Raw genomic sequence first — 11849 nt, 5'->3', positions numbered from 1 at the left:
GTTTGAGTCAAATACAAGAAATGCTGGAATCACTCAGCAGGTCTGGCAGCATCTGTGGAAAGAGAAGCAGAGTTAACGTTTCGGGTCAGTGACCCTTCTTCGGAACTGACAAATATTAGAAAAGTCACAGATTATAAGCAAGTGAGGTGGGGGTGGGGCAAGAGATAACAAAGGAGAAGGTGCAGATTGGACCAGGCCACATAGCTGACCAAAAGGTCACGGAGCAAAGGCAAACAATATGTTATTGGTGTGTTGAAAGACAAAGCATTAGTACAGATTAGGTGTGAATACATTGAATATTGAACAGCAGCAAGTGCAAAACTGAAAAAAAACCCAGAAAAAAAACAGTGGGTAAGCAAACTGAACAAACTAAGATGAAATGAAATAAATGCAAAAAAAGATTGTAAAAAATGTAAAAAAGAATGTAAAAAAAAAGGAATAAAAAATAACTAAAGTGAAAGTAAAATGGGGGGCTGTCATGCTCTGAAATTATTGAACTCAATGTTCAGTCCGGCAGGCTGTCGTGTGCCTAATCGGTAGATGAGATGCTGTTCCTCGAGCTTGCGTTGATGTTCACTGGAACACTGCAGCAATCCCAGGACAGAGATGTGAGCATGAGAGCAGGGGGGAATGTTGAAATGGTAAGCAACCGGAAGCTCAGGGTCCTGCTTGCTGACTGAGCGGAGATGTTCCGCAAAGCAGTCACCCAGTCTGCGCTTGGTCTCCCCAATGTAGAGGAGACCACACTGTGAGCAGCGAATACAGTTTACTACATTGAAAGAAGTACAAGTAAATCGCTGCTTCACCTGAATGGAGTGTTTGGGGCCTGGGATAGTGAGGAGAGAGGAGGTAAATGGGCAGGTATTACACCTCCTGCGATTGCAGGGGAAGGTGCCCTGGGAAGGGGACGAGGTGGTGGGGGGAAATGGAGGAGTGGACCAGGGTGTCGCGGAGGGAACGATCCCTTCGGAATGCTGACAGGGGAAGGGAGGGGAAGATGAGACTGGTAGTGGCATCACGCTGGAGGTGGCGAAAATGGCGGAGGATGATCCTTTGGATATGGAGGCTGGTGGGATGAAAAGTGAGGACAAGGGGAACCCTGTCACGGTTCTGGGAGGGAGGGGAAGGGGTGAGGGTAGAGGTGCGGGGAATGGGTCGGACACGGGTGAGGGCCCTGGCAACCACAGGGGGGGGAAATCCTCGGTTGAGGAAAAAGGAGGGCATATCAGAAGCACCGTCATGGAAGGTAGCATCATCAGAGCAGATGCGTCGGAGACGGAGAAACTGGGAGAATGGAATGGAGTCCTTACAGGAGGTAGGGTGTGAAGAAGTGTAGTCGAGGTAGCTGTGGGAGTCGGTGGGCTTATAATGGATATTGGTAGACAACCTATTCCCAGAGATGGAGACAGAGAAGTCGAGGAAGGGAAGGGTAGTGTCAGAGATGAACCATGTGAAGGTGAGAGAAGGGTGGAAATTGGAAGCAAAGTTGATAAAGTTTTCTAGTTCGGGGCGGGAGCAGGAAACGGCACCGATATAGTCATCAATGTACCAGAAAAAGAGTTGGGGGAGGGGGCCTGAGTACGACTGGAACAAAGAATGCTCGACATATCCCACAAAAAGACAGGCATAACTAGGACCCATGCGGGTACCCATAGCGACACCTTTTACTTGAAGGAAGTGCGTGGAGTTGAAGGAGAAGTTGTTCAATGTGAGAACATTGTCCCCCTCTGAACCTGAGGCACTCCGTTCTCTCAGGTCCACCCCTGACATGGTCATCAAACCTGCAGACAAGGGTGGTGCTGTTGTTGTATGGCGTACCGACCTCTACCTGGCAGAAGCTCAACGCCAACTCACAGACACCTCTTCCTACCTCCCTCTGGACCATGACCCAACCACCGAACATCAAGCCACCGTCCAAAGGACTGTCACTGACCTTATCTCCTCTGGAGATCTTCCCTCTACAGCTTCCAACCTCATAGTCCCACAACCCCGGACAGCCCGCTTCTACCTCCTTCCCAAAATCCGTGACTCTTCTGACGCCCTACGTCATTTTGACAATTTCCACTTTCCTGGTCCCAACCGCCTCCTCTTCACTATGGACGTCCAATCGCTCTACACCTCCATCCCCCACCAGGATGGTTTGAGGGCTCTCCGCTTCTTCCTGGAACAGAGGCCCAACCAGTCCCCATCCACCACCACCCTCCTCCGCCTGGCTGAACTTGTTCTCACATTGAACAACTTCTCCTTCAACTCCACGCACTTCCTTCAAGGAAAAGGTGTCGCTATGGGTACCCGCATGGGTCCTAGTTTTGCCTGTCTTTTTGTGGGATATGTCGTGCATTCTTTGTTCCAGTCCTACTCAGGCCCCCTCCCCCAACTCTTTTTCCGGTACATTGATGACTGTATCGGTGCCGTTTCCTGCTCCCGCCCCGAACTAGAAAACTTGATCAACTTTGCTTCCAATTTCCACCCTTCTCTTACCTTCACATGGTCCATCACTGACACTTCCCTCCCCTTCCTCGACTTCACTGTCTCCATCTCTGGGAATAGGTTGTCTACCAATATCCATTAAAAGCCCACCGACTCCCACAGCTACCTCGACTACACTTCTTCACACCCTACCTCCTGTAAGGACTCCATTCCATTCTCCCAGTTTCTCCGTCTCCGACGCATCTGCTCTGATGATGCTACCTTCCATGACGGTGCTTCTGATATGAACTCCTTTTTCCTCAACCGAGGATTTCCCCCCACTGTTGTTGACAGGGCCCTCAACCGTGTCCGACCCATTCCCCGCACCTCTACCCTCACCCCTTCCCCTCCCTCCCAGAACCGTGACAGGGTTCCCCTTGTCCTCACTTTTCATCCCACCAGCCTCCATATCCAAAGGATCATCCTCCGCCATTTTCGCCACCTCCAGCGTGATGCCACTACCAGTCGCATCTTCCCCTCCCTTCCCCTGTCAGCATTCCGAAGGGATCGTTCCCTCCGCGACACCCTGGTCCACTCCTCCATTACCCCCACCACCTTTTCCCCGTCTCAGGGCACCTTCCCCTGCAATCGCAGGAGGTGTAATACCTGCCCATTTACCTCCTCTCTCCTCACTATCCCAGGCCCCAAACACTCCTTTCAGGTGAAGCAGCGATTTACTTGTCCTTCTTTCAATGTAGTATACTGTATTCGCTGCTCACAGTGTGGTCTCCTCTACATTGGGGAGACCAAGCGCAGACTGGGTGACCGCTTTGCGGAACATCTCCGCTCAGTCCGCAAGCAGGACCCTGAGCTTCCGGTTGCTTGCCATTTCAACACTCCCCCCTGCTCTCATGCTCACATCTCTGTCCTGGGATTGCTGCAGTGTTCCAGTGAACATCAACGCAAGCTCGAGGAACAGCATCTCATCTACCGATTAGGCACACTACAGCCTGCCGGACTGAACATTGAGTTCAATAATTTCAGAGCATGACAGCCCCCCATTTTACTTTCATTTTTAGTTATTTTTTCTTCCTTTTTTTTGACATTCTTTTTTACATTTTTTACAATCTTTTTTTGCATTTATTTCATTTCATCTTAGTTTGTTCAGTTTGCTTACCCACTGTTTTTTTTCAGGTTTTTTTTCAGGTTTGCACTTGCTGCTGTTCAACATTCAGTGTATTCACACCTAATCTGTACTCATGCTTTGTCTTTAAGCACACCATCAACATATTGTTTGCCTTTGTTCCGTGACCTTTTGGTCAGCTACGTGGCCTGGTCCAATCTGCACCTTCTCCTTTGTTATCTCTTGCCCCACCCCCACCTCAATTGCTTATAATCTGTGACTTTTCTAATATTTGTCAGTTCCGAAGAAGGGTCACTGACCCGAAACGTTAACTCTGCTTCTCTTTCCACAGATGCTGCCAGACCTGCTGAGTGGTTGCAGTATTTCTTGTTTTTGTTTCAGATTTCCAGCATCCGCAGTATTTTGCTTTTATTTTTGTGAGTTTGAGTGCCATTTTGTTTTTCCCTTTTTTCAGGCTTCATGAGCAGAGAGGACAGGGAGTGTTTGAAATGAGCAAGTCTCGCTTTGATTCAGGACTCTTACCTCTCAGCAGCCTCTCACTATGAAAGATTGAATTTGATCTCATTTCATTCTCAGCTCGGGGTCTGTGCGGCTCAGTGGCACTTCTGGCTGTCTCCAGCTTCACAATCCATCAGTACTGAGAAAGCAATGGGGAATATTACTCACATGTTGTGTTCTTTAATTTTTTGGAAAACTTGAATGTATGTCTTTTCTTCCAAAACAAGGACACCAAGCCGCTGTTAAAGTAGGGTTGAAATAGCTCAGTTGGGAGAGCGTTAGCCTGAAGAGCTAAAGGTCCCTGGTTCAATCCCGGGTTTCAGCAATTTTGCTTCCTTATCCATCCCTTGCCTTGGTTCTGATTTTCCAGTTGCACAATTTACTTTGAAATTATTTCCCAAGCACCAGTGGATTGAATTTGAGAAACAACACAGAGTCATTTACAACATAGAAGGTGGTCGTTTGGCCTATCACATTCATGCTGGCTCTCCCCGGAGCAAGCTAGTCAGTTCCACTCAGCAGCTCGATCCCTTTCCTCCTGCAAGTTTCTTTCCTTCAAGTATCCATCTAATTTCCTTTTCAAATCATTGATTGTCTCTGCTTCCACCACACTCGTGGGCCAAGTCATTACCACCCACAACATAAGAAAGTTCTACCTCATCAAGGATGGGAAATACTTACGTCTTCTATATTTGCTTATTCTCTATTTCTATGAGAATAGACTGGCAGTCAACATGAAAGGAAACCCCAGAATCTTCGAGCAGCATGTAAATGATAAGTGGGTAGTAAGAGGTTGAGTCGGGCCTATTGGGGACAAAAAGGATAATATAAGCTTAGAGGTGCAGGGCAATGTTAATCTACTTAATGAGTACTTTGTATCAGTGATCACTAAGGAAGTGGAATTTGACAAAATATCAGTCGAAGTGAAGAGAGTCGAGGCAATGGAGAGAGTACAAATTTGGAGAGGGAGGTACTAAAAAGGCTGGCTGTGCTTAGGGTAGATAAATCACCTGGTCCGGATGGCTCACATCCCAGGTTGCGAAAGGAAATGCGGATGCAGATAACGGAAGGGCTTGCTATAATCTTCCAATCTTCCCTGGATATGGGGGAGGTGCCAGAGGATTAAACAGTGGCAAATGCGACACCCTTATTCAAGAAAGGGTGTAAGGACAGTCCGGGTAACTACAGGCTAGTTAGATTAACAGCAGCGGTGGGTAAGGTTTTAGAAAGAATAATCAGGGTAAAAAATCAACAGTCACTTGGAGAGGTTCGAGTTAATTAAGGAGAGTGAGCATGGATTTATAAATGGGAGTTCATGCTTGACTAATCTAACTGCATTTTTTGATGAACTCACAGAGCAGGTTGATGAAGGGAATGCAGTGGATGTTGTTTATATGGATTTTAAGGAAGCGTTTGACAAGGTACCACATAAAAGGGCGGTTAACAAAATTGAGGTTCGTGGTATAGGAGGGTCAGTGTCCAATTGGATAGAAAATTGGTTTAAGGACAGAAAACAGCGAGTCTTATGAAATGGTTCTTTATCAGACTAGAGGATAGTCGACAGTGGTGTTCCCCAAGGGTCAGTGCTAGAACCACTGCTTTTTTTGCTCAAGGTAATTGACTTGGATCTTGGAATACAGAGTAGAATCTCAAAATATCCCGATGACAACAAACTTGGAGGAGCGGCAAACAGTGAGGATGATATGAACTGCCTGCAACAGGACAGTGATAGGCTAGCAGAATGGGCAGACAGGTGGCAGATGGAATTTAATAGTGACAAGTGTGAGGTGATGTATTTTGGCATAAGGAATAGGGAGAGGCAATATATACTTAATGGCACAGTTCTAAAGAGTGTGCTGGAATAGAGGTACTTGGGGTTCATGTGCATCAATCTTTGAAGGTGGCAAGACATATTGCGAGAGTGGTTAGCAAAGCATATGGAATCTTGGGCTTTATAAATAGAGGCATTGAGTACAAAAGCAGGGAAGTTATGCTGAACCATTATAAAACTCTGGTTAGGCCCCAATTGGAGTGTTGCTTCCAGTTCTGCTCAGCAGACTTTAGGAAGAATTTGAGGGTCCTTGAGAGGACGCAGAGGTGATTTACCAGAATGGATCCAGGGATGGGGGATTTTAGTTACAAGGTTAGGTTGGAAAAGCTAGGATTATTCTGCCTTTCTCAAAGGAGATTGAGTGGAGAATTGAGAGAGGTGTAAAACACCTCCAGAGAACAGGCCATCCTGGACTGGGTATTGTGTAATGAGAAAGGATTAGTTAACAATCTTGTTGTGTGGGGTCCCTTGGGGAAGTGCGCCCATAATATGATAAACTTCTTCATTAAGATGGAGAGTGAGAGAGTTGATTCCGAGACTCGGGTCTTGAATCTAAACAAAGGAAACTATGAAGGTATGAGGCGGGAGTTGGCTATGATAGATTGGGGAACGTTACTTAAAGGGTTGACAGTGGATAGGCAATGGCTAGAATTTAAAGAGCGCATGGATGAATTACAACAATTGTTCATTCCTGTCTGTGCAAAAGTAAAACAGGAAGGGTGGCTCAACTGTGGCTTACAAAAGAAATTAAGGGAAGTATAAGATCCAAGGAGGAGAAATATAAAATTGCCAGAACAAGCAGCAAACCTGAAGATTGTGAGCAGTTTGGAATTTAGCAGAGGAGGACAAAGGGATTGATTAACAAGTGGAAATAAGCTTGCAGAGAACATCAAAATTGACTGTAAAAGCTTCGATAGATATGTGAAGAGAAAAAGCGTAGTGAAGACAAATGTGGGTCCCTTCCAGTCAGAAACGGGGGAATTTATAATGGGGAACCAAGAAATGACAGACCAATTAAATACATACTTTGGATCTGTCTTCACAAAGGAGGATACAAATTATCTCCCATAAATGTTGGGGAACATAGGGTCTAGTGAGAAGGAGGAACTGTATGAAATCAGTATTAGTTGGGAATATTTGGGAAATTGATGGGATTGAAGGCCGATAAATCCCCAGGGCCTGATAATCTGCATCCCTGAGTACTTAAGGAAGTGGCCCTTGAAATAGCAGATGCATTTCTTGTCTTTTTTCAAAATTCTATCGACTCTGGAGCAGTTCCAACGGATTGGACGGTAGTTAATGTAACTCCGCTATTTAAAAAAAGAGGCAGAAAGAAAACAGCGAATTATCTACCGGTTAGCCTGACATCAGTCGTGGGGAAAATGCTGGAGTCCATTATAAAAGATGTAATAGCAGAGTGCAATAATAACTCGTCTCCACTCCTAGTATTTCTAAATCCCACACATTCACTATAATGTGAACAATTATTTCCTGTTGTGTCTCTCTCAGATTTGTCAACTTCACTGTATTGGAGTGAGGTGACATCTACTGGCGGGAAGCAAGAACTGCAATCAAGCAGCAGAAACTCCACAGTCTGTCAGGGTGAAAGAAACATTGCAATGTGAGGATACAGCGAAGTGGTTTGATTGGGTAGATGGAGACATGATTCCACTTGTGGTGGTGTCTGAAGCAAAGGCCAGAAATACAAAATTGTCATTAATAAAAGAAATGAGGAATTCATGAAAAATGTAGTAACGTAGTGAATGGTTAGAATGTGGATAGAATAGAAAGTGAGATTGGATGGACAGAAGCAGTCTGAAAGGATGGCTGAAACAAAAGGTGAGTGCCGTGAAACGTTAACTGTGTTTCTCACAGCAACGATGCTGCCAGAGCTGCTGAACATTTCCAGCACTTTCTGTTTTTATTTCAGCATTTGCAGGATGTTGCTTTGATCTGAAAAAAAATGGATGATTGGCCGGGGGGTTCCAGTGAAATTCCACAGCAGCTAATAAAGCCTGACGTATCAGTGGCTCGTTGGTCTAGGGGTATGATTCTCGCTTTGGGTGTTTAGTTAATTAACATGCAAGAGATGCTGCGTTCAAGTCCCGGACGAGCCCTGGTCTGCTGGCATTTTTAGATTAAGGTTATCTATTGGTTTCAGCCTTGCAGAAGGTGGAATTGACTTCCATACGGAGCTGGCTTGAGGACCAGACAACTGGATTCAAAAAGCTTGTCGACAAAATTGTAATTAACTAAATGCACAGATAGCCAAGTGGGAATATAAAGTTGCTGCTGTAATTGTGACCTGACTCCAAAAACAACAGGACTGTGTTCTGGACTGGAATGGAATGGAATTCTTCAGTGTTTCTGTTGTTTGGCTTGCATTGACTCATCATTTTCTTGTTTTTCACTTTGTCGATGCCTTTGAATAATTGTGGATCCTTCTTCAGGGTGTCTTCTTTCACCAGGTAGTTCTGACCTCTGATGATGTTGATTGTAATCAGCTTCAATTCGCTGATAGTTTTGGAAATGAGCAGATTTCCTTTGCTTGAGTCTACAACATGGAACTCAGTCTGACATGTGGACCCATGGGAGGATTTGAATGCCACCCCTGCGTTGGAGTTGCATCCATCCAATAAGAGACCGAGTAGAAGTGACAGTTCTGTCAGTCGAACATGAGACTTTTAATGACAGGGTTATGAGTTTGAGTGCCATTCTGTTTTTCCCTTTTTTAAGGCTTCATGAGCAGAGAGTACAGGGAGTGTTTGAAATGAGCAAGTCTCGCTTTGATTCAGGACTCTTACCTCTCAGCAGCATCTCACTATGAAAGATTGAATTTGATCTCATTTCATTCTCAGCTCGGGGTCTGTGCGGCTCAGTGGCACTTCTGGCTGTCTCCCGCTTCACAATCCATCAGTACTGAGAAAGCAATGGGGAATATTACTCACATGTTGTGTTCTTTAATTTTTTGGAAAACTTGAATGTATGTATTTTCTTCCAAAACAAGGACACCAAGCCACTGTTAATGTAGGGCTGAAATAGCTCAGTTGGGAGAGCGTTAGACTGAAGTTCTAAAAGTCCCTGGTTTAATCCTGGGTTTCAGCAATTTCGCTTCCTTATGTGTCCCTTGCCTTGGTTCTGATTTTCCAGTTGCACAATTTGCTTTGAGATTATTTACCAAGCACCAGTGGATTGAATTTGAGAAACAACACAGAGTCATTTACAATATAGAAGGTGGTCATTTGGCCTATCACGTCCATGCTGGCTCTCCCCGGAGCAATCTAGTCAGTTCCACTCACCAGCTCGATCCCTTTCCTCCTGCAAGTTTCTTTCCTTCAAGTATCCATCCAATTTCCTTTTCAAATCATTGATTGTCTCTGCTTCCACCACACTCGTGGGCCAAGACATTGCCACCCACAACATAAAAAAATCCACCTCATCAAGGATGGGAAATACTTACTTCTATATTTGCTTATTCTCTATTTCTATGAGAATAGACTGGCAGTCAACATGAAAGGGAACCCAAAAATCTTCGAGCAGCATGTAAATGATAAGTGGGTAGTAAGAGGTTGAGTCGGGCCTATTAGGGACAAAAAGGATAATATAAGCTTAGAGGTGCAGGGCAATGTTAATCTACTTAATGAGTACTTTGCATCAGTGATCACTAAGGATGTGGAATTTGACAAAATATCAGTTGAAGTGAAGAAAGTAGAGGCAATGGAGAGAGAACAAATTGAGAGAGGGAGGTACTAAAAAGGCTGGCTGTGCTTAGGGTAGATAAATCACCTGGTCCGGATGGCTCACATCCCAGGTTGCGAAAGGAAATGCGGATGCAGATAACGGAAGGGCTTGCTATAATCTTCCAATCTTCCCTGGATACGGGGGAGGTGCCAGAGGATTAAACAGTGGCAAATGCGACACCCTTATTCAAGAAAGGGTGTAAGGACAGTCCGGGTAACTACAGGCTAGTTAGATTAACAGCAGCGGTGGGTAAGGTTTTAGAAAGAATAATCAGGGTAAAAAATCAACAGTCACTTGGAGAGGTTCGAGTTAATTAAGGAGAGTGAGCATGGATTTATAAATGGGAGTTCATGCTTGACTAATCTAACTGCATTTTTTGATGAACTAACAGAGCAGGTTGATGAAGGGAATGCAGTGGATGTTGTTTATGTGGATTTTAAGGAAGCGTTTGACAAGGTACCACATAAAAGGGCGGTTAACAAAATTGAGGTTCGTGGTATAGGAGGGTCAGTGTCCAATTGGATAGAAAATTGGTTTAAGTACAGAAAACAGCGAGTCTTTTTAAATGGTTCTTTGTCAGACTGGAGGATAGTCGCCAGTAGTGTTCCCCAAGGGTCAGTGCTAGAACCACTGCTTTTTTTGCTCAAGGTAATTGACTTGGATCTTGGAATACAGAGTAGAATCTCAAAATATCCCGATGACAACAAACTTGGAGGAGCGGCAAACAGTGAGGATGATATGAACTGCCTGCAACAGGACAGTGATAGGCTAGCAGAATGGGCAGACAGGTGGCAGATGGAAATTAATAGTGACAAGTGTGAGGTGATGTATTTTGGCATAAGGAATAGGGAGAGGCAATATATACCTAATGGCACAGTTCTAAAGAGTGTACTGGAATAGAGGGACTTGGGGTTCATGTGCATCAATCTTTGAAGGTGGCAAGACATATTGCGAGAGTGGTTCGCAAAGCATATGGGATCTTGGGCTTTATAAATAGAGGCATTGAGTACAAAAGCAGGGAAGTTATGCTGAACCATTATAAAACTCTGGTTGGGCCCCAATTGAAGTGTTGCATTCAGTTCTGCTCAGCAGACTTTAGAAAGAATGTGAGGGTCCTTCAGAGGATGCAGAGGCGATTTACCAGAATGGATCCAGGGATGGGGGATTTTAGTTACAAGGTTAGGTTGGAAAAGCTAGGATGATTCTGCCTATATCAAAGGAGATTCGTGGAGAATTGATGGAGGTGTAAAACACCTCTAGAGAACAGGCCATCCTGGACTGGGTATTGTGTCATGAGAAAGGATTAGTTAACAATCTTGTTGTGTGGGGTCCATTGGGGAAGTGCACCCATAATATGATAAAATTCTTCATTAAGATGGAGAGTGAGAGAGTTGATTCCGAGACTAGGGTCCTGAATCTAAACAAAGGAAACTATGAAGGTATAAGGCGGGAGTTGGCTATGATAGATTGGGGAACGTTACTTAAAGGGTTGACAGTGGATAGGCAATGGCTAGCATTTAAAGAGCGCATGGATGAATTACAACAATTGTTCATTCCTGTCTGTGCAAAAGTAAAACAGGAAGGGTGGCTCAACTGTGGCTTACAAAAGAATTTAAGTAAAGTATTAGATCCAAGGAGGAGAAATATAAAATGGCCAGAACAAGCAGCAAACCTGAAGATTGTGAGCAGTTTGGAATTTAGCAGAGGAGGACAAAAGCATTGATTAAGAAGGGGGAAATAGAGTATGAGAATAAGCAAGCAGAGAACATACAAACTGACTGTAAAAGCTTCTATAGATCTGTGTAGAGAAAAAGATTAGTGAAGACAAATGTGGGCCCCTTACAGTCAGAAACGGGGGAATTTATAATGGGGAACAAAGAAATGGCAGACCAATTAAATACATACTTTGGATCTGTCTTCACAAAGGAGGATACAAATTATCTCCCAGAAATGTTGGGGAACATAGGGTCTAGTGAGAAGGAGGAACTGTATGAAATCAGTATGAGTAGGGAATGTTTGGGAAATTGATGGGATTGAAGGCCGATAAATCCCCAGGGCCTGATAATCTACATCCCAGAGTACTTAAGGAAGTGGCCCTTGAAATAGCAGATGCATTTCTGGTCTTTTTTCAAAATTCTATCGACTCTGGAACAGTTCCAATGGATTGGACGGTAGTTAATGTCACTCGGCTATTTAAAAAAGGAGGCAGAAAGAAAACAGCGAATT

General features: G+C 44.5%; 1 non-coding gene across 1 annotated transcript; it reads left to right on the top strand.

The window, feature by feature from the left end:
- The first annotated feature begins 4303 nt into the window (after nt 1-4303).
- On the top strand, nt 4304-4376 carry trnaf-gaa (transfer RNA phenylalanine (anticodon GAA)). Its single transcript has one exon. It is a non-coding gene; the product is annotated as a tRNA-Phe (tRNA).
- The last annotated feature ends 7473 nt before the right edge of the window (nt 4377-11849 follow it).

Source organism: Heterodontus francisci, unplaced genomic scaffold (assembly GCF_036365525.1).
Source record: "Heterodontus francisci isolate sHetFra1 unplaced genomic scaffold, sHetFra1.hap1 HAP1_SCAFFOLD_59, whole genome shotgun sequence".
NCBI classification, from domain to species: domain Eukaryota; kingdom Metazoa; phylum Chordata; class Chondrichthyes; order Heterodontiformes; family Heterodontidae; genus Heterodontus; species Heterodontus francisci.
The sequence above is the reverse complement of the archived record's forward strand: the minus strand, read 5'-3'. Positions and strand labels throughout refer to the sequence as shown.